This window comes from Pecten maximus, chromosome 14 (genome assembly GCF_902652985.1).
Source record: "Pecten maximus chromosome 14, xPecMax1.1, whole genome shotgun sequence".
Taxonomy (NCBI): Eukaryota; Metazoa; Mollusca; class Bivalvia; order Pectinida; family Pectinidae; genus Pecten; species Pecten maximus.
In genome coordinates this window covers 24,861,610-24,887,894 of record NC_047028.1, presented here as the reverse complement: position 1 = coordinate 24,887,894, position 26,285 = coordinate 24,861,610, and the positions used below count along the sequence as shown (strand labels likewise).

Genomic DNA, 26,285 nt, shown 5'->3' with positions numbered 1-26,285 from the left:
TATAGGTTTATAGGGATTGCCAGTCTCTTATATAGGTTTATAGGGATTGCCAGTCTCTTATATACAGGTTTATAGGGATTGGAAGTCTCTTTGTACTGCTCCATAAACTGTTATTTCAGGTCCTTTCCCCCATGTTTTGCTTTGGATCCTTGCACTAGAAGCTCCTACCAGTGGGAGTGGCGATCTCGTTAATATATATACACAACATGTTACAGGTAAGTTAATGGTTCTGTTTGTGTACAATACATAATATACAGACACATGTACTAAAAGTCAATAATTCTACAACACTAGGCGAGTTTGTAAGCAAAAGGCACGCCAGAGTTTGTAAGCAAAAGGCACGCTACATTAAAATACACACATAACATTATGCATGGAACCAGTTAATTATGCATTAAGCTAAAGTCAAGATCGACAACAGGAAAAAGTCCAGGACTTGATTCAGTGAACACAAACATCCAGGTAAACAAAAACTGTAAGTATCCTGCAATAAGCTTGTGGGAGTAATAAATTACTTCATCTGGCCCTGTGGAATTTGTTATACACAAGTTTTACTGTAAATGTGCCATGTTGCCATTGTTTTGTCACTGCAATTATGTTATGAAATGCATGGCTACAATTGTCAGCAAACATATGCACATGCATGGAACAATTTTAAAGTGGTTGAAATATGAGAAAACCGTGAATAATTCATTTTTCTTACTTTAAATGCTAGTTCAAAGGAATCAGTCACCACAGAAAAAGATTAATATTCCAGCTTCTTCAGGACATAGCTTCCTTATTCAAAAGTAGATTACTTATACATGTATTCATAGTGTTTATCTTAGGATATGCCAACACAGAGCCACTATTCATATATAACAGAAGATTACATAAGAGAAGCCCAGCTTAAATTACAGGACAATGAAATTACTTGTTAGCAATCAACTAAACATTGGCCAATAGACATGGTTGGAATCACAGGTATCACCAGACATGGTTTGGATTGGTTTGGTTTTGTTTAACGTCCTATTAACAGCCAAGGTCATGTAAGGACGTGCCAGGTTTTGGAGGTGGAGGAAAGCCGGAGTACCCAGAGAAAAACCACCGGCCTACAGTCAGTACCTGGCAACTGTCCCATGTAGGTCTAGAACTCGCCAAGTTCAGAGGTGGAGGGCTAGTGATAAAGTGTCGGGACACCTTAACCACTCGGCCATCATGACCCCAGACATGGACTTCAATAATATATACATTAATTTGTATAGACACCACATCAACCCATTTTACAAGTTTACTATATTCCAAGTTAGATGTTTTTGTTTATAGATATAAAACTTCTTTAAGCTAAAGTACATAATGCACTATGGGTTTATCTTCATTTAATTTCCATCAAATCTGCTCATTAAGGTCAGCACTTCGTAAGTAAAGTATATACATCTAAAAACAGAACATAAACCAACTCTGCGTGCATTTAACATCCCCAGACGATAAACAGAAAAACATGGGTTTGTTTATCAAATGCAGTGAAGTATATCTCACATTGACTCTGTAAGTCGTAGATGATGTTGTGATTTTACCAAATCATAATCTTTGCCTTTGTGGAGGCAACTAGTTCAGTTTGGTCTATTTTGTTGAACATCCTATTAACAGCCAGGGTGTATCATTTAAGGATGTGCCTGGATTTGGAGGAGGAGAAAAGCCAGAGTACCGAAGAAAAACCACTGACCTACGTCAGTACCAGGCAACTGCCCCAAGTTGCTTGCGAACTCGCAACCCAGAGGTGGAAGGCTAGTGATTATGTGTCGGGACACCTTAACCACTCGGCCCCTTAGGCAAACAGTATGTCTGATTGACTTTTGGTTTTCTGATGCGTGGGTTTGCATGATCACCAACCCATCTTTCTTCAAAACAAATCAGTTTAATTCAATGCACATGTGTGGATGACATATTTTCTGTGACTCATTTACATATAGAGAGTGGGACTCCCCATAATCAGCAGGTAGTTTCCCAATTTTAATTGCAATTATGAAGAACTCATGTATTGATTTTCACATTATATCTTCATTAGGGTACATATTTTACCATTTAACATATTTTTGTAATTTTGTCATAATTTATGCTACAAAAACATGAAGAGACTTTAAGTATACCTATACAATGTATTATACATCACAGCCCTGTATAACTAATTATACTGTATACTCTGTAATGGTGACTTGTTATTACCAGGTACACTGTGTAAGCGTATAATGATCACATTTTACTTGCATCACGTATCTTCTTGACCCTTGATATACACACTGTGAATATATATGTATATAGCTGGGTTTTATTTTTTGTGGAGAGACATCAGTTCTAAGCTATCTATAGTCGTTTTACTATATCAAAAGATTAAGAGGTTAAATTTTAATAACACAAGTCTATACACTGGTAAACTAATTACTTATCTCTGGTTACAGATGTATTAATATATATATACATTACAATTTCTTTTTCTTTATCAGTTAATAGATTTTAACAGTCTATATAATTAAGTGTTATATACATAGTGATCCTTAATGTTCATTTTCACACAAAAATCGACCCTCTGTCTTTTTTTGATTATGAAATGAGGATATATTCAATCATTATGTTACTATTCATGATTCTTATAATCTTTTTGCAATAGGACTAATTTCAAAACATTCAATCACTCGAAAAAGGGACTGTGCAACTTCTATTGTATAAGAAGAAACCTGAACTTAGAAAACTTAACTTACAAATCCCAGAATCAGAAGAAATGTAGTGGGACACTTTAACATAAAAATGACTTTAAAAGCCCAAAAATACATTAGAAAAGTGGTGGGACACTCTACTTTAACAGGAAAATATCTTACAAAAGCCCAAAAATACAGTAGAAAAGTGGTGGGACACTCTATCTTAACAGGATCATATCTTACAAAAGCCCAAAAATACAGTAGAAAAGTGGTGGGACACTCTATCTTAACAGGATAATATCTTACAAAAGCCCAAAAATACCGTAGAAAAGTGGTGAGACACTCTACCTTAACAGGAAAATATTTTACAAGGGTCATTATACAGTAGAAAAGAGATGGAACACTCTCCCCTGACAGGAAAATATTTTACAAAGCCCCATAACACTGTAGAAAAGTTGTGGGACAATTTAACAGGTTAATAACTTACCTAAGCCTGTAAAGAACACAGCAGCCTCCTAAAATACACATGCTGCACACACCTCACGCATGCATCGTGCATGGGAGGCCGTCCTCAAATGACCTTAGCAGTTGATAGGACGTTAAACCAAAACTAAACCAAACCAAAGCAAAGTATACAGTAGAAAAGTGATGGGGCACCTTAAATTGATAATTAATATTATTGAGTTAACACGCAACTGACAGACAATACATAACATAATTAGGGTGACAGTTAAGTGAAAATATACAGTGTGTTTACGTCAGAAAATTTATATGCACAGGCTTGCAATTTCTTTTTTTTAAAGGCTATGCAATTTGAGGTTCTTTTACAGTCCTTGAACTATGTTTTACGTCATACATGCAGACCGCTTTGATAGAATGTAGATTTAACAATCACGACAAACATCAAATTTCCATCTGGATGTAAGTTATTAGATGAAGAAGAATTAGTGTGTTGTTAGAAATACATTTCTTAGGTAACATATACAACATCTGTGGAAGAAGAAATTCTATCAACACATCAGACTTTGCCGTTTAACACTAAATTGATTACATACATAAACAAACTGTCTAATAGCGAATGTGCTCCAGTTTTCAGTCACCTTGACTACTGTCAATTTGTCCCACTTTTTAACTGCATGCATTTGATGCATGTCTGGTTGTCCTACTATCCAGCCACCACTAACCTGTTGTCCCACTCTCAAGCCATCATTAACATGTTGTCCTACTATCCAGCCACCATTAACCTGTTGTCCCACTATCCAGCCACCATTAACCTGTTGTCCCACTATCCAGCCACCATTAACCTGTAGTCCCACTATCCAGCCACCATTAACCTGTTGTCCCACTATCCAGCCACCATTAACCTGTTGTCCCACTATCCAGCCACCATTTACTTGTCCCACTATCCAGCCACCATTAACCTGTAGTCCCAATATCCAGACACCATTAACCTGTAGTCCCACTATCCAGCCACCATTAACCTGATGTCCCACTATCCAGCCACCATTAACCTGTAGTCCCACTATCCAGCCACCATTAACCTGTAGTCCCACTATCCAGCCACCATTAACCTGTAATCCCACTATCCAGCCACCATTAACCTGTTGGCCCACTATCCAGCCACCATTAACCTGATGTCCCACTATCCAGCCACCATTAACCTGTTGTCCCACTATCCAGCCACCATAACTTGTAGTCCCACTATCCAGCCACCATTAACCTGTTGTCCCACTATCCAGCCACCATTAACCTGTTGTCCCACTATCCAGCCATTAACCTGTAGTCCCACTATCCAGCCACCATTAACCTGTTGTCCCACTATCCAGCCACCATTAACCTGATGTCCCACTATCAAGCCACCATTAACCTGTTGTCCCACTATCCAGCCACCATTAACCTGATGTCCCACTATCCAGCCACCATTTACCTGTTGGCCCACTATCCAGCCACCATTTACCTGTTGTCCCACTATCCAGCCACCATTAACCAGTGTAGTCCCACTATCCAGCCACCATTAACCTGTTGGCCCACTATCCAGTCATCACTAATCTTGTTGTCTCACATCCAACCTCCACTAATCTGGTTGTCCCACTATCCAACCTCCACTAATCTGGTTGTCCAACTATCCAACCTCCACTAATCTGGTTGTCCCACTATCCAACCTCCACTAATCTGGTTGTCCAACTATCCAACCTCCACTAATCTGGTTGTCCCACTATCCAACCTCCACTAATCTGGTTGTCTCATATCCAACCTCCACTAATCTGGTTGTCCCAATACCCAACCTCCACTAATCTGGTTGTCCCACTATCCAACCTCCACTAATCTGGTTGTCCCACTATCCAACCTCCACTAATCTGGTTGTCCCACTACCCAACCTCCACTAATCTGGTTGTCTCACATCCAACCTCCACTAATCTGGTTGTCCCACTATCCAACCTCCACTAATCTGGTTGTCTCACATCCAACCTCCACTAATCTGGTTGTCTCACATCCAACCTCCACTAATCTGGTTGTCCAACTATCCAACCTCCACTAATCTGGTTGTCCAACTATCCAACCTCCACTAATCTGGTTGTCCCACTATCCAACCTCCACTAATCTGGTTGTCTCACATCCAACCTCCACTAATCTGGTTGTCCAACTATCCAACCTCCACTTATCTGGTTGTCCAACTATCCAACCTCCGCTAATCTGGTTGTCTAACTTTCAAGCCTCGACTAATCTGGTTGTCCAACTATCCAACCTCCACTAATCTGGTTGTCCCATCATCAAGACAACAGTGTAGTTAACAGTGTAAATACTAATTACTCCTATAGGGTCTATACATTTTTGTCAGTAGGACCTGACTTACAATTGAACCTAACATATCAGAGGAATCTATCTACATTGGTTAACGACATCTATTATCATATGATAGATATTAATTACTATAAAAGTCAGCAAAGAATTGTAAGGTGTATGTAGAGGAGCAAGTGCCAAGTAATAAGTGTATAAGGTGATGGTTTATTATAGCATGTACAATATACATGTACTATATCGTTAAGTTATATAGGTGTATATCAGTTATTATTAGTGGTGAAACGGTGGCAGCTAGGAGCTAGGAAAACATGTATAAACACATAGTTTACTTATTTATATTTTTTTTACAATTATCCCAATCATTATTTAAGGGTTAACTATAATATTTTTTTTACGTTATTGAGCAATAACACAAAAAACTGGGGTGTTCTCTGAATAAACCGTGAAGCTGTTTATGAAAAGAGTACACCCCAGTTTTTTGTGTTATTGCTCAATAACGTAAAAATAATATTACAGTTAACCCTTATAGTTTAATTAACAACGATAAGAAACATTTTCATTAAGTTTAACATGTTTACATATTGTTTACCTTGTTTACATTATGTTCTTCCGGTATAACTGAAAGTAGTTCCTTTTATTTTTTTTATGTTATGAGATGATAACATAATTTTTTGAGCCAATGAAAATGCTTGTTACAAGCAAAATTAAATTATACAAAATTAATTCCACTGATTATATTAAAGGTAGTTGTATAAATATCTCCCCTTCTCCATTTCAATATTTGTTTACTGGCCAAATTAAAATTTCCTTTACCTTCCCTTCCAGATTTCCACATTTTTGACCCCAAGCATATGGAACATCTCGGTAATTATGGAGATGGAAAATACAAATAACACTTAGCAAGAAGGAGTGCGGAAAGATTTATTGACCGATTTCAAAGACAGAAAACAGCGTTTACCAGCCTTGTGTAAATCTAGTGGTCGGAAATTCACTTAGACAGCATGAGGTTGCCAGTTCAAACCTCAGAATACACAGAATTGTTTCCATGTTCTTTTCTATTACTCAATGTATTGGGGTTGACCCTTGGTGTGTATCATCATTGTTGTCTTGAGGTGTGGGAGTGGTAGAGATCTCAGACTAGACTTGATACGGGGGAGAAACATACCAGGACGGTGTGATTCGGAATGAATGCAGACAAAACAACTCCTCAGTCAACTTAAAGTAAACAAGCAAGACATTTATATTGTACCCATGTTTTCCTGTCTGATATATATGTATGAACATGTTTTTCGGCATAGCCGTATAATTTTCTTTTGGCCCCGGATATGACGCGAAAGGTGGCGTTACTGGTCAAGATGAAGTATGTGATTGGTCAATGTAGTGGTAAATGCAAAATGCAGATATGCAGTTAAAAACGAAACAAAGTTAAGATTGAATGCAAGCTGAATAAGTGGATATATCTTTTTAAATGACATATTAATAAAATCATATTCCAGATTCAAATGCACTCTTATTATTACCAAAAATGATTCAAACTGATATAATTTTGTTATCCGTGCTGAAACACAATAGTACGTTAATTTCACCAGCAGTTTTACATTATAACCAGTATTGAAACTATGCCGTTTATCTTTTTTTAAAGATATTTCTTGTTTCACATTGTGGTTTTGTAAGCAATCCAGATATCAACAGTCTATCATAGGTCTGGTCAAAGTGTAAACAATTCATTCAAAACATGTTTTGTTCAGATAAGTACTATATTACAGGTTCAATTGATCAAGCAAGACATATATCGTACCTATGCTTTCCTGTCTGATATATACAGTGTATATACATGTTTTTCACTTTGTGGTTCCGTAAGCCATCCAGATATCAACAGTCTATCATAGGTCTGGTCAAAGTGTATACAATTCATTCAAAACATGTTTTGTTCAGAGTATATTACAGGTTCAATTGATCTATGAGAGAATTGTTTATTAGCAGGGATAACTCTGGAGGGGACAATGGGGCTATTTGCCCCATATTTTCCAAAATGGTCCACCAAAACTCACAAATTTTCTATGTTGTGGCCCATACCATTTCTGAAATCTTGACAAAATTCCCCACGATTTTTGAGTCCAGGTTGAACCCTGATTAGAGAGTTAAATTTGTTATTTCTGTACCAACATTCAACATAATTGTGATCTATATTGGTTGATGACTTCTTTAACACAGAAGAAGTTGATTAAGAGTTATGTGTCAGTTAAGGAGATCAAGAGCCTTCATAGAAGAATAAAATAGCAGGGTTGTCTTTGAGGTCAAAGACTTTGTGAAGGAGGGAGTAAGCTTAAGCAGCTAGGAGTATTAATTGGTTATCACTAATTACTAGCTCAGACTAGCAGGAAATTCCCTTCAGCCTAGTGGAAGATTCACCCCCAGCACTGGCACGATGTTTTTCTTTACTCCTTATATTTATTTATTGCATTCACCAAAAATGTTTGGTGATCATGATTTGAGGTTGATGTACAAGACTTGTATTGTATATCGATGAAAAAAACTACTCATTTCTGTTTATATAAGAGGGAATTTTTATGACATGGTTTCCATTGACATGCATAACCTCCAAACATTTTCTTGTGTACGCACAAAACTTCAGAAACAAGCTCAGACAAAATAATTCAAATCTTCAGGCTATTATTAACTGAGGGATTTGGTTTGGTTTGCTTTGTTTAAGGTCCTATTAAGAGCCAGGTTCATTTAAGGACATGCCAGGTTTGGAGGGTGAAGGAAAGCCAGAGTGCCCAGAGAAAAACTACCAGCCTATGGCCTACGGTCAGTACCTGGCAACTGCCCCACGTAGGTTTCAAACTCATAACCCAGAGGTGGAGGGCTAACGATAAAGTGTCGGGACACTTTAACCACTCTGCCACCCGAGGAACTAATAAAGAAATCCATGATATGTTCTAATTTAATCCATGATATGTTCTAATTAAGATCTGGGAACCTCATCAATAAGATTCTGTCAATTTGATCCAAGTTTTTTTTAAAAGACAATGTAATGTTTGAATGTGAATTAAATTACATAATCGCACATAATTCTGTAATGATTAACTCACTTGAACTAACCTTCCAACACCATGAATTTGTATGCATCTACAAATAAGTCTACAATATAACCCAACAGGATCAATATTCATTCTTGTATAATTAATAACACATTTCTAAATAAACATTCTTGTTATTCTCATGGAAACCTACCCAGATCTAACTGTTTTTTAGAAGAAATATCTTAATTAACAAACACATTTTTTTGTTAACTGTGAAAGCCAATCTTCAACAGCATTCATCTGTCTAAAGTTTATTTACACCTGGTCAATGTATCTGTTTTTATCAATTTACACCAAAATATCTTACTCACATATAAGTATGTCATCAGTGTTATGCATGAAACATGCATGTTATATAATAATGTACATAGACAACAGGAACGGCTAATCACATGTACCTGTACATGCCAGGCTCAGGTCCATGGAATGCTACGAGAATGTCATTGATGGACGTAAATTAACTCACAAAAGTAGTTCGGCCTTTCCTTGCACCATATATCTCACTATGTACCATACAAATAACTGCAACCCTGTGTCATTGGAATGCTAGCAGAGTCTGTCTGTTGATGGACATTAATTAGATACAGAGGCTGAGATCAGGTTAGACCTTAATCTAACATAAAGATCAACAAATCTCAGTCAACATGTGGTCCCTAACATCAACATGCATAGAGGTGCATATGTATGTCAACACAACAAAACACTTTTCAGACAGAACAAGCAACAGCGGCTGTTAATATATAATCAATATATATATATAATGGATATTATATTTATAGTAAGGATGACCTAGATATTGACCTGATTTCCCAGATTTGGAATATTATTAAAACTTTCAAAGAAATGATAACATGTTACCTGTTTTCAAGAAAAAAAAAGCTATAACAGAGTGAAAACAAGAAATTATTTTTTACAAACTGACACCCTTTGGCAAAACAATATGCATGTCAACTATAAACAGGCATAGATTATAGGGACATGTCTGAAACCTAATTAAGCCCCCACGATAAGCTTGTTTCTGAATTTGAGCTTAAACCCAAAATTATATAACCATTGATACTGATTTGCAGAATAGACTACTGTGGTCGTAATATTCCAATACGTACATTATTTATATATTATGAAACTTTGATGAATTAAACTGATTGAGAGACTCATGAGGTATCTTGTACACAAACTTTTTCATTTCACAAATGATTAAGTGTGACATTTGACCCTTTAACCTTGAGAAATGACTAATTCCCATGACCACCCTTTTAATAAAAGTAACCCTTACCTCAGGAAGCTTTTTAAAACACTATTTCACATCTGAATACCACAGTGTATCATCATATAAATTTCAGAAAATTTGGCCATCTGTATAGACCTTACATGATGCATTTTTGACAGTTTACTTCTGTTTCTATTTTTAGCAACATATGACCTTGACCTTAGGATCTATCTAGACTTTTATTGCACATCTGCATATCACACAGTGAAGTCATCATGTGATATATCAGAAACTGTAGACTTATGAATGGCTCTTTATAATGTATTTTGTCAGTATATTTCCAGTTTTATTTTTAGTGACCTTGACCTTGGGAACTTAAAAAAAACTCCTATTGCACATCTGCATTTCACAGTGTATCATCATGTTAAGTTCATAAAGTTTTGTGCACAGGAGGCCTTGATTGAGGTATTTTTGACAGCATATTCATAGTTATATTTTTACTAACAGCAACCTTAAACCTGACCTTGACTTATGGAACTTTCTAAACCTTAATTGATTATTTAAAGATTTAGAAAGTTTGGCCTTCTGGATTCTCAGATAATCTCCAGAAACAAAACTGCTGACAGACAGACAGTTGAACACAATAGCAGTCCCTAAAAATTATCATTAAACAGTTGCTTCCCTTTTTATTTAATTACCAGAAGATGGTTCAATATATCTGTAACCCCAACCCCTCCACAACCCACAACACTCGATCTTGAGGTTCATTGATCCATCCTCTACCTCAATTGTGAGCATTCTAATCAGTGTCCTCATAAACAGGATTTAGACCATCATCACCATCATCTAGACCATAGAAGTTAATTATTCTCTACTAGTGACAACACATCCGCCTCTCTGGTAAATCACAAGATCAGCAGGTGCTCTGGCTAATAATATTTTTTTATCTGTAAGGGGCTTGTACTGACTGACCTGATCAGGTCAGATTTTGATGTGTATCCTTTAATCTAAATACATATTTTTTTCTTTCTTACACTTACTGACATCAGCCGCTACAAACCACAATACTTGTTCACATTTCCAATAAATGAGAATCTTCAGAATATTTTCAGCCAACAAATGTGGATGAATTTCAGAATTAATAATTAATTACATACCGATTAATACAGAAATTTGTTGTTCAAACAATGAAATGATTGCATGATGCGAGATTTAAATGCCCGCAGCTGATATATCAAATCTCAAGTTAAACACGTAACAATTGTGACAACCAGGGTAATATTGATAAAAATTTCTGAAAATGCTATGAATCTTGTACCAATTGATTTAAAAATTTTTGTGTGTATATACATAGCTAATTGAAAGTAAATAATGAACATTTTAAATTCCTACCATATTAACATTAATGCATTTCTCTTAAAATATTGAGGACAACATAATGGTAAGTATCAAAAGGCTACCTGTGTTAAGAAATCATCTGTATTTGGAATTCCCGTCTGCGGTTATGATATTTCAGATGGTACCAAATATGGAATATTCAACACATGCATGTCCAAAGGCAAGCACATTGCATGATGCTATTTATAGAACTGAGTCAGCTGTCGTACTTAAACTACACATGATCATCAGCTGACACTGGCACAGGAACTTGACACAAATCCGGAACCCACATTCCCTAATATTTAATGTATTGTATACCGTATTTATCCACAAATACGCCCCTAACCACAAATAAGCCTCTTTTTAATTTGTGCAGAATCATCAATTTTAAAACAGTAAGTTATCACTGGTATACAAATAAGTTTTACCCTTGGGAGGGGGGCTTATTTGAGGATAAATATGGTAATACTATATATAGGTGTGGGTTGAAAATTGGAACCAACTCATTAATTGTTATTGTGCCCCTGAAGACTGCATAAGGAATAACAGCACATTCATACAGTTCTTCTAAAGATTTTCAACATTTTTTTCCTATTCTTCTAAAAGTCTGATTACTAGTTTCTGAAAAATTCACTTTCAATTTTTATACATATGAAATTTATAACAATTTATAGATGAAGTCCAATAACTGTTCGAAGAAAAAAAAATAAACACAGCTGGTTATCACTCGATCACTCAGCTGGTTATCACTCGATCACTAACGCCTACATCATAATGGTGTCAGGTTTTTCCATGGAAAAAATATTTATATTGTACTACGTACAATAAAATTTTATTGATGTGCAGTCAGATTTACAGATATTTCAGTTGTAAAGTTTCAGGCTAGCACCTCACACAAATATATGACACATTGAAGTTAGAATTACATTGTATAAAACTTGAAAGGCAACAATAATATGAAGAACTGAGAATTCCCCATACATAAATTTTGACTTCCACTGAAGTTGTCCAGAGAAAACTCTTTTAGTTCATTAAAACATGTGCCATACATTTATCCTCTAATAAGCCCCGAATCCCTTTAAGTGTAAAAAAACATTTGAATTAAAAAATATGGAGACCTTATCTGTGAACAATTTTTAGCTTACTAAAATGAAGAAGGCCGGGTCTTATTTAATTTGTGGACGGGGACTTATAATGTATATTAAGAACTAACATAAATTCACTGCTGTCGCGTTTATTACATTTTTAATTGCTTTTAATATAAAGATGCTTTCATCTTAATTTTCAGTGACAAACTTTTTCAGTCGCTGTGAAATAACCGTTGATCAGTGACCTTGACTCATAACTGAACAGCTAATGCCCTTGTGACTTTGAGTCACACACACTTAGCTTGGTCTACATGCCCTAAAAGATGGATGGATTTAATTAGCTCATAGCATTGAAGAGATTTGATCTTCTGTGTTGTGAAAAAGGACACAGCGTTCAAAAGAAATGATTGGATCATTAAATACTTCAATAGATGTTATGCTTTTGGAAAGATAAATGAAAAGTGACAAGTTGATGTTTTTGTTTATAATAATTCTACTGTACAATCATTACTTATACCTCAGGAATAGAGTTCGATGACACATTTCCTATTCTTCAAAATACACTGATTAAAGCTTCCGTTCTAGTAATTAAATTGTATTGTACAGACAGACTGTCTATAGCTGAATATCAAAGGTGTACTAAGCACACAGAGATATTCTCAAGAGTGATTTTAGTATTTCATCACAAAACGATTTTCTCTCGTTCATGTTAATTAAATGCAGACACTCAGTATCCTCAAAGCTTTGTATTCAAATTCAACAATTAATCAACAAGATCAAAAAATATTTAATAGATATGGTTGAAAACATGGATGTAGCATGGAAACGTAATTGTGACAGAGTTGGTAAATATCTAAAACCTAAATGTATCTATATTGTGTGTAAATTAATTATCTATTAGTGGCTTTAGGTAAACTTCAGCAAGATAATATAATTTCAATTCAGATATGTCCATACAATTGTATTTATCCAAAATATTTCAAAATAAGATGACAAATCGACATCAAATCTTCACAATCATGTATATACATATGTCCAATTTATCATCATGGAGCTAAACGCTTGTAAAACACAAAACTTTAAGTTCAAATCATGTCTAACGCTGATTAAAAATACATCAATTTTCTAATATGATGTAATTATATAGTTATGCACAGCAAATGTCAGTATGGTCCCAAGAGTATTTTCCTGCAAAAGTGAAGTACATTTTTGTATCTTATTACTTTTAAATGGCAAACTCTACAAAACTTCCAAACCAAATTTGTTGAGTATAAATTGACCACTTTGTGCCAGTTAAAGAGCCTAAAAATAGAAGCATTTCAATAACATAAATATAACATTAACTAAATTTCTACAAATCTGTTTTTTCCTACACTTGCTTGCTATGATTTTACGCCATCTTAGTCCTACTGAATCCGATGAATTAACAAGCTTAATTCTTGTTAAATGAAGTGTAAGTTGTTATTTCCCAAAATTCTCATCCCGCTGTAATTGAGCAATCAACATACAGAGAGGCCTCCGGCTATGACCATCTCTCCTAGGATCAATCATTGGAGTAATAGAAAAGAACATTGTGTCTTCAAATGACCGTAACAAGACAGAATGTAATTGCCTTTGGTCAATTTTCCATTACATATAGAAAATTAGCAGCCATTTTACGATCATCACAGGTTTAATTTGTATGCTGCAGCATGTCCAGAGTCTCTGTCAGGTCAATTGATGTTTATTGATAATGTGCCTCAGGCGAAACTGATAAAATACAACACATAATTTTCTTTTATCACGTGTGAAGGATTTAGAAAGAGCTTCCATGTTTACAGCTAACAGATTTGTCAAAAGACATGCACTCAGTCTGATATTCATGTACCGGTATATAAGGCATGGACATTGTTCAGTGTCAAGGTCACTGGAATGTTTTCAAGGCTGGCATGGTTTAAGCTAATTAGCTCATGTTAAGGCTGCTGTCATATAATTTCACAATCAAGGTCAGCACGGACAGATTTTACTGTCAAGCTAGAATACCACCATTCTCAATCAAGATTATTGTAGCTTTTGATGAAGGTCACATTTATCAGAAATATAGGTTGGTATGGAATGTGAACTGTCAAGGTCACTGTCATTCTTATGAAGTTTGTACTGAAGATGACATTATAACAGTGTTTGAAGAAAGAATTTGCAATGTCAAGGTCATTGTAGTTCTCGATTAAGGTTAAGATTACCACATGACAACCAAGTTACATCAAGGTTGCCCTGAAGAGTCTCAATTGTTAATCAATTAAGGTCAAGGTCGGCAATTCCCTATAGCTAGTTTGACATGCAGTATACCCAATGTCAAGGTCAGACAGGTTTTTAATCAAGGCAGCTACTCTAGATCTGCTAATAAAAACTTAATCAAGCATATATCAAAATTAGAAAAAAAAAAAAAAAATATTACATATACCACAACAATAAGTCAAACTTTTCAAGACAACATTTTATAGTTCATTTCAGAATTCAAAAGTTTTTCATACACAAACATATCCCACGACCTTTGAACTTAACTGACCTCAAAAAAAGTGTCATGCCTCCTCTCAATCATTTACATATAGAGGAATTAACTGTAATGTGCAAGGGGGAAATATGAACTTCATATAGTGAATGGCACAGTATTTAAATTCAAGCTCGATATATATCAGCATAATTTGTATCCTAACTGCAACATGTACTGACCCTAAGCACCATTTTAGATTAATTGCTTTCCATAAAAAAAATTAGCAGTTTTTAAGGGTCATCTATATAGCAGAATAGTGTTGAATTTCAAACACGAATAAATACCTTAAGATTTGCACAAAAAATGTCATGTAATATACCAAAATGTTTGTTTGGACATGTAGCTTCTTACAATCACCAATATTATGCTATAGATGCTACCAGTTTCTTCTGTAGAGTAACTTTGTGGTCAGATTTGGCATGGAATAATTCTAAGTCACGCAAATGATCAAACCTGAAAAATAGCCATGCTGTTATGTTCACAAGTGTCTATAGCACATGGTAGGAGCATTTGTTTGACCAGATTTTACTTTATGTACGTATAAACACTTATTTTGTTTTGACCTTGAAATGCAAATGGCGGCTGAGAATAATATTACACAAATATGGCTTACAGGAGGCATTTCAGTCAATAACAAAACTCCTATATCGTACTTTTAAGACATCTCATCAAAGTAACATGAACATTTTAATGTCAATTTGTTAAACTAATAATAATAATAATAGGGATTTATAGGCCTGTAAAATATCAATGTTTTGACTGGATTTGCTGTTTAGATGCCCCTTAACATCAGGTTCTCAACAAAAACACTCATATACACTTCTTCAGCAAGCAACCTTTATACACTAAATGAACTAGCCCCAAACACAAAGAAATGTCCATACAAGCCAAAATTTCAAATGTTGATAAAAAACAATTGTGTGAATCAGACATTGTCTGAAAATATACCCAATGTACAATTACAGATACAACAGATTTTACAAGTGAGTAATTACACATTTTGATAGGAAGGAAATAATCACAGAGCTCTTTCAATAACAGACTTTACTGAACCATATATTACTGTGTATTCTCCATGAACTCAAAACCGAAGTTACAACAATCAGACTGGTTATGATTGAAGACTCAATGGTATAAACTGTTATGACTCCGTCTGTTATTGTCACAACATTACCGAGATTGTTGGCAGTAAATACAATGTACTTACTATATATATACCAAGTCTTGTATTTATAACTTTAAAGGTCTCCAAGTCTTTATGAATCAGTCTATGGTGTATATTAAGTAGGATATCAACATTCAACGATCAACAATGTGGGTTCATATCTAGACTAAAAATCAGCTGACTGTCAATGACTGCTAACTGTGGACAAACATACACAGAATGTACCATATGGCCAGATCCCCCACTTCCCCAAAAATAGCCAAGAGGCCTTTTTTAATGACAAAAGACCACGAAAATCTTCAGGTATAGAGATCAATGTGACAACCATGCATGTAACTGAGCTTACTTGATGGGCTGATATTACTTGTTATGATTGCCGACAGGCGTGTAGATTTTTTGTCGATCACTAGGTGTAAATTCAGTCTACTAACAGCATAAATAAACTCAACTCAAAATACAGGAATCAAATGTTATCTTAAAATCTTATCAAATTATCGAAACTTTCAGCAGATTTTAAAAGTTTTATTTTAGACACAAAATGAACCAGATTGCACCACAGATCTAGAGCTAGCTTTTAAAATTTCAAAAATCCTTGACCACACTATAAACTGAGCCACACCTATTGATAGTAAGATCAATGTGCTGGACCAGTACACTTTTAACCGGTACAGTAGATTCAGACTGTAATTTGCCCTTCAGGCCAGTTCCAATATTTGTTTGATTCTGTAACTCCATGGCAGTCAATTGTATATATAGGCAGACTTGCTTATTTAATCTATATATACCACAGGTAAGTATATATGTTCGAATCATAAACACTTCACAACTCCAAACATAGTCCTCAACCAGATCTGTATGGCTTCATGTAAACTAAACGCGAATTGTACGTCACTTGAATTTTTTTTTGTAGGGGAAAATGACACCAATTTCAGTTTGTACAGGTATCTGAAATTCCCCAGCAATATCAATAGCAAAAAAGTTAAATGGATTGTTTTACATTTAAATTAACTCGAATTATCACAAAAACTTCAAAACAAGCATGACAATTTTGTGCCGATTTCACCATACAAAAATTTAAATGAGAAGCATTAGATGATCGATGTCTGCATGCTCAGCAAAAACTGGACTTATATATCAACTTGACAACTGATCATCCAGTGTTTACAGTGAATAAGGAGGTTTTTATCATTATTTATAGCCTTGATATACTTTACCGCACAAATGAGGTTTGGATGTATTTCATACCAGGACTGTTGTTGAAATAGCTGAAATATTTCACAAAAATTCATTAAAACGTTTAAAAATGTACATCATTCTAAATTATGTATTCAGCTGACCGTAACTGATCTGGAAAGTGTGACAGCTGGATCAATCTCTACACACCTTTTTGCTAACAGATTTGATCCACTGCACCTGCTGTGGTCTGTAATGAACATCGAGTATTGTAAGAAATATATAGTCTCCTTTTTGACCATTTTTAGTCAATGACCTTTCAAAGATTTGACCTTTTCTGGTCCTTCCAAGATACAAAATCCTACTGATATTAAAATTCTTTTTGTCACAAGAGAATGGATTGAGCCTAAGCCTATCTGAAATGAAGTTATCTCCTGGTCTCAAATCTATTAAAGGTGTACTTTGAGTGCCATGGCTGTCTGTCTGGCCTGTGCTGATGTGAACTCATAACCACTTCTCCTGAGTGAGTTCTGTCAGTAATCTTTGCATAAAATGTGATATTTCATACATATACTTTTAAAGTGTGATACTTAATAACTAAAGTGAAGTTCACAGAAACTTTTTATAATAACTGCATGTTATTCACCTTATTTACACTTTTTTAGAATATGTTTTACATTTAATTCCTATCAAATTTATCTTTTATACTTAAGAGTTTTTTTCTACACCTTTACATTCAGGACTCTCCTGTGAGTTTTTAACAAGCATGTAAGGGCACCTGCAGCTTAATAACATTTAACTAAGTAGTGTAAGAAACATGCAGTGTAATTCAACACTTTTAGTTTTTTTGTTTTTATTTTTTGTGTTCTTTATAATTACAATTGACTATAATGCTTTTTAGAATAATTAGTAACAAATAGCATAACTAGTAACAAGCTATGCAACATAACTAGTAACAAGTATCATAACTAGTAACAAGATATACACTGCACCATAACTAGTTACAAGCTATGCACCATAACTAGTAACAAGCTATGTATCACAACTAGTAACATGTATCATAACTAGTAACAATTATCATAACTAGTTATAAGTAGCATAACTAGTAACAAGTAGCATAACTATAGTTACAAGTAGCATAACTAGTAACAAGTATCATAACTACAGTTACAAGTAACATAACTAGTAGCAAGTAGCATAACTATACATATATAATAACTATTACCAAGTGTCATAACTAGTAACAAGCTATGTATCACAACTAGTAACATGTAGCATAACTAGTAACAAGTATCATAACTATAGTAACAAGTAGCATAACTAGTAACAAGTATCATAACTATAGTTACAAGTAGCATAACTAGTAACAAGCAGCATAACTATACATGTATAATAACTATTACCAAGTGTCATAACTAGTAACAAGATAAAAGCAGTATAATGTATATCAACAAGTTTTGAAATGAGTCTAGAGGATGATAGGTTGTAACAAATAATTAATATAACAATAATTCAGGAAGCTTACCGGTTTCTTAGCTAACCTTTATCAGGTTAACTAACTGTAATATATAAATTGTATACTTCAAGTCAAGGCATCAAGTTAACTAATTGTTATATATATTGTATACTTCAAGTCGAGCTATCCATCACCGCAGAAACCCTTTTTACATCTTATTATTAGCTCTTGTAATGGATTATGACAGGAACTTGTCTTTAAGGAATATGAGGTAAAAAAAAAACCCAGCTCACACCTGCTAGGTCAATCAACATCAGTGGTACAGCCGTGATTACAAACAGGGTTATCAATCAAAACTACAAACGAGATGTGGGCCATGGGATTGTACACAGGAGAATCCGTGTCAGAGACAGAGCTGCACATTAATCATTGAGTGGTTTCAGCATCGTTAATGAGCAGCACAATAACAGGTGAGTTTGATTACCTCAGGTACAACCTTAACACTTGGGAGAGAACCAAGTCCATTCCAATGCTTAGGAGGAAGGTTACAAAAGCTCAAGAGAATTATAGTATACAAATGCACGAAAATGTACGTCAGGCCCAACGGCCCAGGAGAAGTAATGCACACAAATACAAACATCCCAATGCCCCCCCCCCCCCCCCCCCCCCCCCCCCCTCCTCCACCCCCACTATCCTATTATACTCTAATGATTTATAAAGATGTGCCTTAAGTGGTAATTTGCCTGTCCTACTAGGTGTCTACAGCAGTATACTTCAGTGAGATAGCACTATAAAAATTGGCATCAGTTCCATGCTATCACAATTAACTAGCCTGAGTAGTTTCTCTGTCCCTGGCAACATGTCTGGTGGTATGGTGTCAAGGTCAGAGGAATCTCTGGCTAACATGTCACAATGACTAGCCCGAGAACGGTGGTGTCAGGGCCAGAGGAAACTCAGGCTAACAGTTAAAATGTCACAATTAACTAGCCCGAGAACGATGATGCCAGGGCCAGAGGAAACTCATGTCACAATTAACTAGCCCGAGTATACGATTCTTAGGCCCTAACACAATGTCTGGTGACATGGTGTCAAGGTCAGAGGAAATTCAGGCTAACAGTTAACATGTCACAATTAACTAGCCCGAGTATACGATTATCAGGCCCTAACACAATGTCTGGTGACATGGTGTCAAGGTCAGAGGAAATTCAGGCTAACAGTTAACATGTCACAATTAACTAGCCCGAGTATACGATTCTCAGGCCCTAACACAATGTCTGGTGATATGGTGTCAAGGTCAGAGGAAACTCAGGCTAACAGTTAACATGTCACAATTAACTAGCCCGAGTATACGATTCTCAGGTCCCTAACACAATGTCTGGTGACATGGTGTCAAGGTCAGAGGAAACTCAGGCTAACAGTTATTATGTCGCAATTAACTATATATCTAAGCCTGAGTACAATTCTCTGGCCCTGACAACATGTCTGGTGATAGGGTGTCAAGGCCAGAGGAAACTAGGCTAATTAACAGTTAACATGTTATGGTGAAACTGTTGCTGGCATTTTGTTGTATGTTATTGATGAATCTGAAATATCATTAATCTGAAATATCATCTTTACACAGATCTAATGGATATACAATATGTATTGATAATATATACTATGTAAAATATACTCCCTGTGATAATTCTATGTTCCTGATAATCAGTTTGGCAGGAAACCAACATAACTGAGTAGGCTGCATGGTTCAAAATATGAGCATCCCCAACGAAAACAAAAAGACCTTTGATGTTGAAGTTTATATAGATCTTATGATAGCAGGAAGTGGGAGTCGTTTGTGTTTATACATCTATATAAACACCATCTCCATCAAGTCATAGGCAGACTAGCTACTTTTATACATCTATAACACCATCTCCAGCAAGTTAAAATCAGACAGACTTGTTATAAGCACATAATACTGCTTCTTTGAGCTTATTGAATTGTGTATCTATATCAGTTGTCTTTAACAAAATAATAGATGATGTTTTTTTAGTCTACCAATTAGCTGTATCATGATCAGATATCTTAACGATATAATTCAGTTTGAAGTCTTCATTTAACTGTCAATTAGCCCTTTAGAACAGGCCCCGGTTTACACCTACTGACCCAGGCCGAACAGGCAAGCATGCACTAACTTGGCTTCATACCTCATACGGCCTTAACTAAAAAGGAATAACATATCAGGCCCTTAAAGTCTGATAATAGCTTGATAAGACAATCATACTGGATGGAGCTAAATGGATCATCAAAATTCCAAAGTTACAATTATATATATGGGTTATTTTTCATTATAAATCTATAGAAACTCTAAAACAAAACTCAACTTGACTGAATATTTACAGCCTACATGATATTTTCTTTCTTCTTTTTCCCAGTGAAACAATCCCTATGAGTTAGTAACATCTTAAACAAATTCAATCAAAAATGTTTTTAAGAAATATCTGAAAATTTACCAATATTTCTATAATGTAGGGTACTACTAGACAATATTAACCACAAATAGATCATATCTTAGTTTTTAATTTCATTAGTTTCATTTCAAGATTTTAGTACAAATATCAGATAGCAATGTACATGTGTTACCATATTTAAAGCTGGCAATCTGTTAAGCCCATGTTTGTGTTAACTGCCAATTCAACTGTGGGCCATACGAAATGCTACCAAATGCTATTTTTGCTGTCCTTTTTGTAAAGCAAACCTTGTGTCCACATCGATCCACACATGAAACTCAAAGTAACTCAATTTCATGTTTGAGTTTATTCTGCTTCAAAATTAATTCTTAGCCAAAATGAGAGACCACTAACATACATTTCAGTTTTGGTAAAACATATATGTTTTCCTACCAGGGTATTAGAAATGTCCAGCTGAAGTCCAGCTGTCACTCATCAATAAAGATGGCATTTTATCAGAAGCTTTTAGGTATCCAGCTGTGCTGTAAATTGTGTCTAATCCTATACAACACAAACAGCCTGATGAGTACAGAATCAAAGATTCTTCTTATTCAAATATGGTAATAAACAGACCAACTCCCACAATGCATCATAAGGTTACCTGAAGATCTATGACCTTTTCCCATCATGCACCATTGCCAAGATAACCTAATTAACCAATCATTAAATTCTTGGCCAATTCTATCAAGACTTAAATTCAAATCTTGAATGTATACTTGTGCACTGCAGGTGTAAGACGTTTATTTCTTTCACCAGAAATTTGGAAGTAAATTATTCACAATATATATATATACATATTTATATCTTCTCCCTTGAATCAACTTGATTTTACAAATGTAAATTGTAATCATGCCAATACATTTACATCCAACAGTTACACTACAGCAGTAACATAATCATTTTACCAGATTTATATGCTGCCTAAAATGCCTTATAAAATGCAAATATTAAAAAATTATTTCAAACATTAAAATGTTTTATAATATTTTATTTAAAATCAGTACATTTTATACCTTAGATCTGATTAGTTGTTAATGGCGATCGACTACTGTTAGTTAATCTACAACTTTAGCCATCAACTGGAAATAAGTATTGTATCAGATATACTGTATACACCAAATGGAATTCAATATTGCAGGTGACCAATGAGGCATAATTACTATACCATATTCACCAGGTTATCTGAATCAATAGCAGAGGAACACTTGATGTACACAGGGTATAATTATCAATAATTTACAGATCACGACACAACAGCATAAAGCCATGCCATGGTGATTCTACAAAGACATACTGACCACCTGTATATAATGATATCAATGATACTGATGACTACGACTCTAAGCTGACATGTTTGATCTGGCCCACTGTGGGTCACATTCCCAACTGAATCACTTCATACTGAAGTCAAATGCAGAAAATTACAAGTCTTCTGAAAATTTATTTCTCAATTTACCTTTCGTCCCGAAATGAGACAAAATCAAATGGCAATGTCCCAAACAAATGATAAAAAACCTTGTCTATAATGACATACCAACATTGCCCACTTGTCTATAATGACATACAGACATTGACCACCTGTCTATAATGACATACAAACATTGCCCACTTGTCTATAATGACATACAGACATTGACCACCTGTCTATAATGACATACAGACATTGACCACCTGTCTATAATGACATACAAACATTGCCCACCTGTCTATAATGACATACAGACATTGCCCACTTGTCTATAATGACATACAGACATTGCCCACTTGTCTATAATGGCATACAAACATTGCCCACCTATATATAATGACATATTGACATTGACCACCTGTCTATAATGACATAGTGACACTGACCATCTGTCTAAAATGACATACAGACATTGATCACCTGTCTATAATGACATACAGACATTGACCACCTGTCTATAATGACATACAGACATTGCCCACTTGTCTATAATGACATACAGACATTGCCCACTTGTCTATAATGGCATACAAACATTGCCCACCTATATATAATGACATATTGACATTGACCACCTGTCTATAATGACATACAAACATTGCCCACTTGTCTATAATGACATACATACATTGACCACTTGTCTATAATGACATACAGACATTGACCATCTGTCTATAATGACATACAGACATTGACCACCTGTCTATAATGACATACAGACATTGCCCACCTGTCTATAATGACATACAAACATTGCCCACCTATATATAATGACATATTGACATTGACCACCTGTCTATAATGACATACAGACATTGACCACCTGTCTATAATGACATACAGACATTGACCACCTGTCTATAATGACATACACACATTGACCATCTGTCTATAATGACATACAGACATTGACCACCTGTCTATAATGACATACAGACATTGACCACCTGTCTATAATGACATACAGACATTGATCACCTGTCTATAATGACATACAGACATTGACCACCTGTCTATAATGACATACATACATTGCCCACTTGTCTATAATGACATACAGACATTGACCACCTGTCTATAATGACATACAGACATTGACCACCTGTCTATAATGACATACAAACATTGCCCACCTGTCTATAATGGCATACAAACATTGCCCACCTATATATAATGACATACTAGACATTGACCACCTGTCTATAATGACATACAGACATTGACCATCCTGTCTATAATGACATACAGACATTGACCACTTGTCTATAATGACATACAGACAATGACCACCTGTCTATAATGACATATTGACATTGACCACCTGTCTATAATGACATATTGACATTGACCACTTGTCTATGACATATTGACATTGACCACCTGTTTATAATGACATATTGACATTGACCACCTGTCTATAATGACATATTGACATTGACCACCTGTCTATAGTGACAAACATACATTGACCACCTGTCTATAATGACATTTGACACTGACCATTTGTCTACAATGACATATTGACACTGACCACATGTCTATAATGACATAGTGACACTGACCATCTGTCTAAAATGACATACAGACATTGATTACCTGTCTATAATGACATATTGACACTGACCACTTGTCTATGCTGACATACAGACAATGACCACCTATCTATAATGACATATTGACACTGACCATCTGGCTATAATGACACATTGAAACTGACCACCTGTCTATAATGACATATTGACACTGACCATCTGGCTATAATGACAGTCAGGCATTTACTACCTGTCTATAATGACATTTTGACACTGACCACTTGTCTACAATGACATATTGACACTGACCACTTGTCTATAATGTCATATTGACAATGAACACCTGTCTATTCTATAATGTCATATTGACAATGATCACCTGTCTATAATGAAATTGACACTGACCACATGTCTATAATGACATATATTGAAACTGACCACCTGTCTATAATGATATATTAACACTGACCACCTGTCTATAATGTCATATTCACAATGACTACCTGTCTATTCAAATCAGCTATAATCTTATCTTAATCAGTAATTTCTTAATTGTCTTTGAATATATAGGGTATTTCACAAATTATTATTCTCCATCAGTTACCATTATCACTATTAAGTGACAGGTACTTTTTCTGATACATGTCTCAATACCATGCTGTCGTACTGCCTATGACCTACTACGATATAATCTATATATCGAATATCCAATTATCATCGAGTGTTAATGTAATTATTGGAAATAGCGGTTGAAAAGACAAACAAAAATTCAAAAAAGATTATTAAAATCGAAGCATATATTACATAGGACGAGGAATAAATGTAGACTTTAACATGTCTGGTTATCGTGGTGTGGCCAAGAAGGCGTCAAAGATCATCTCACTTACGCCCCTCTACCTTGGATCAAGGGGTTCAGCATCCACGCTTTCCACTGATGCGCCGAGTGATTCTTTGTGTAACAATCTGTGTGCGTTCAGTTCATATAGACAGGAACAAGACAGATATATTGACGAATTGAAAACAGAATAACACACTCACCTCACGTTTTTGTATTTCCAGCCTCCTTGTGTCGTGAGATCGGATGTTCACGGGTCTCTTTCCCGATAATAAACTTCTTCGTCTCGTCTGCTTGCCATCATATACACAATCACACAAGCACGTGACCAAACTAGCGGAACAATGCATCAGCTGATCAAAACAGTCGTCATTCTGTATAAAATATGCGGATTTTGTATGTGTTTAGCCTATCTTTAGCATTAAAACATGGTCCGGAGTATAGGCCAGACTGAATTTCACGATAGATACCTCAAAATTAATGAAATAGTAAAATTTTACCGTATTTTTCCCGACGTCATCGCAACTTGACCTAGTTCAAGTTCAAGGTTCATATGAATACATTAAGTCTGTTTGTCCATACAAGCTGAGGCCAGGAGGGGGTAATACGATGGATGTGTATTTACCCGACGTTACCCGCTATTAAATACAAAAGAGTGGTCTTTTAATTTGATACATGAATGGTTAATCTGTCTGTGTCAGTCATACGAATACACGGCCATTTAATCTCAGCTGTAACACCAATACATTTGGGTCGGGTTCGCATAAATAAATCTATATTTAGCACGCAGACATTGGTTTCCGTGTACACATATTTGTGTTGCGTAGGATGATGTAACATTACTCAGTTGCTTGTCGATTCGAATATTTTGACTCATCATGAAATGATTTCATTACTTTGTAGCCAATATAGGCACACACATTAACATTTCACAAGGAGGCAGCCGTCCTACATGTATATATCGATTAATCGACCGATTAATTACATATGCGTACGTAACACCTTAGTTATAGCCTTCTGTTGTATTTTGATTGAGGCCTATTTACGGAAATTTACCATTTCCGACATTTACGTCCACCCATTATATTCTGACCGAATATATTACACAATCCAACCTGTCGATAGCTGGGCAACTCGGAGAATAGTGCAGCAAAGCGACTTTTATAGGCGGTGGCCTCTACTATATATATAGTAGTATATGATGCGTGGGCACCGAAACGTGGTCTTAATAGACAGGTTTTGTCACACAGAGGTGATCTTTAGATACGGGTATTGTTATATCAAGGTGGACCTTATAGGTACATTTTGTCACATAAAGATGGTTAAACACCGACTAATGGACAGGGTTTGTGATTGAGGTGATCTTTATACACAGGTTTTGTTATACAGAGGTGGA

General features: G+C 35.4%; 1 protein-coding gene across 1 annotated transcript in view; it reads right to left on the bottom strand.

Annotated features, from left to right (window-relative positions):
- The window catches only part of LOC117341617 (monocarboxylate transporter 7-like), a 48,486-nt gene extending 23,040 nt beyond the window's left edge, over positions 1-25,446 (bottom strand). Inside the window, 2 exon segments of the mRNA XM_033903464.1 lie at positions 25,093-25,263; positions 25,390-25,446. The gene's annotated coding sequence lies outside the window, so the exon portion shown is untranslated.
- Positions 25,447-26,285: the final 839 nt, after the last annotated feature.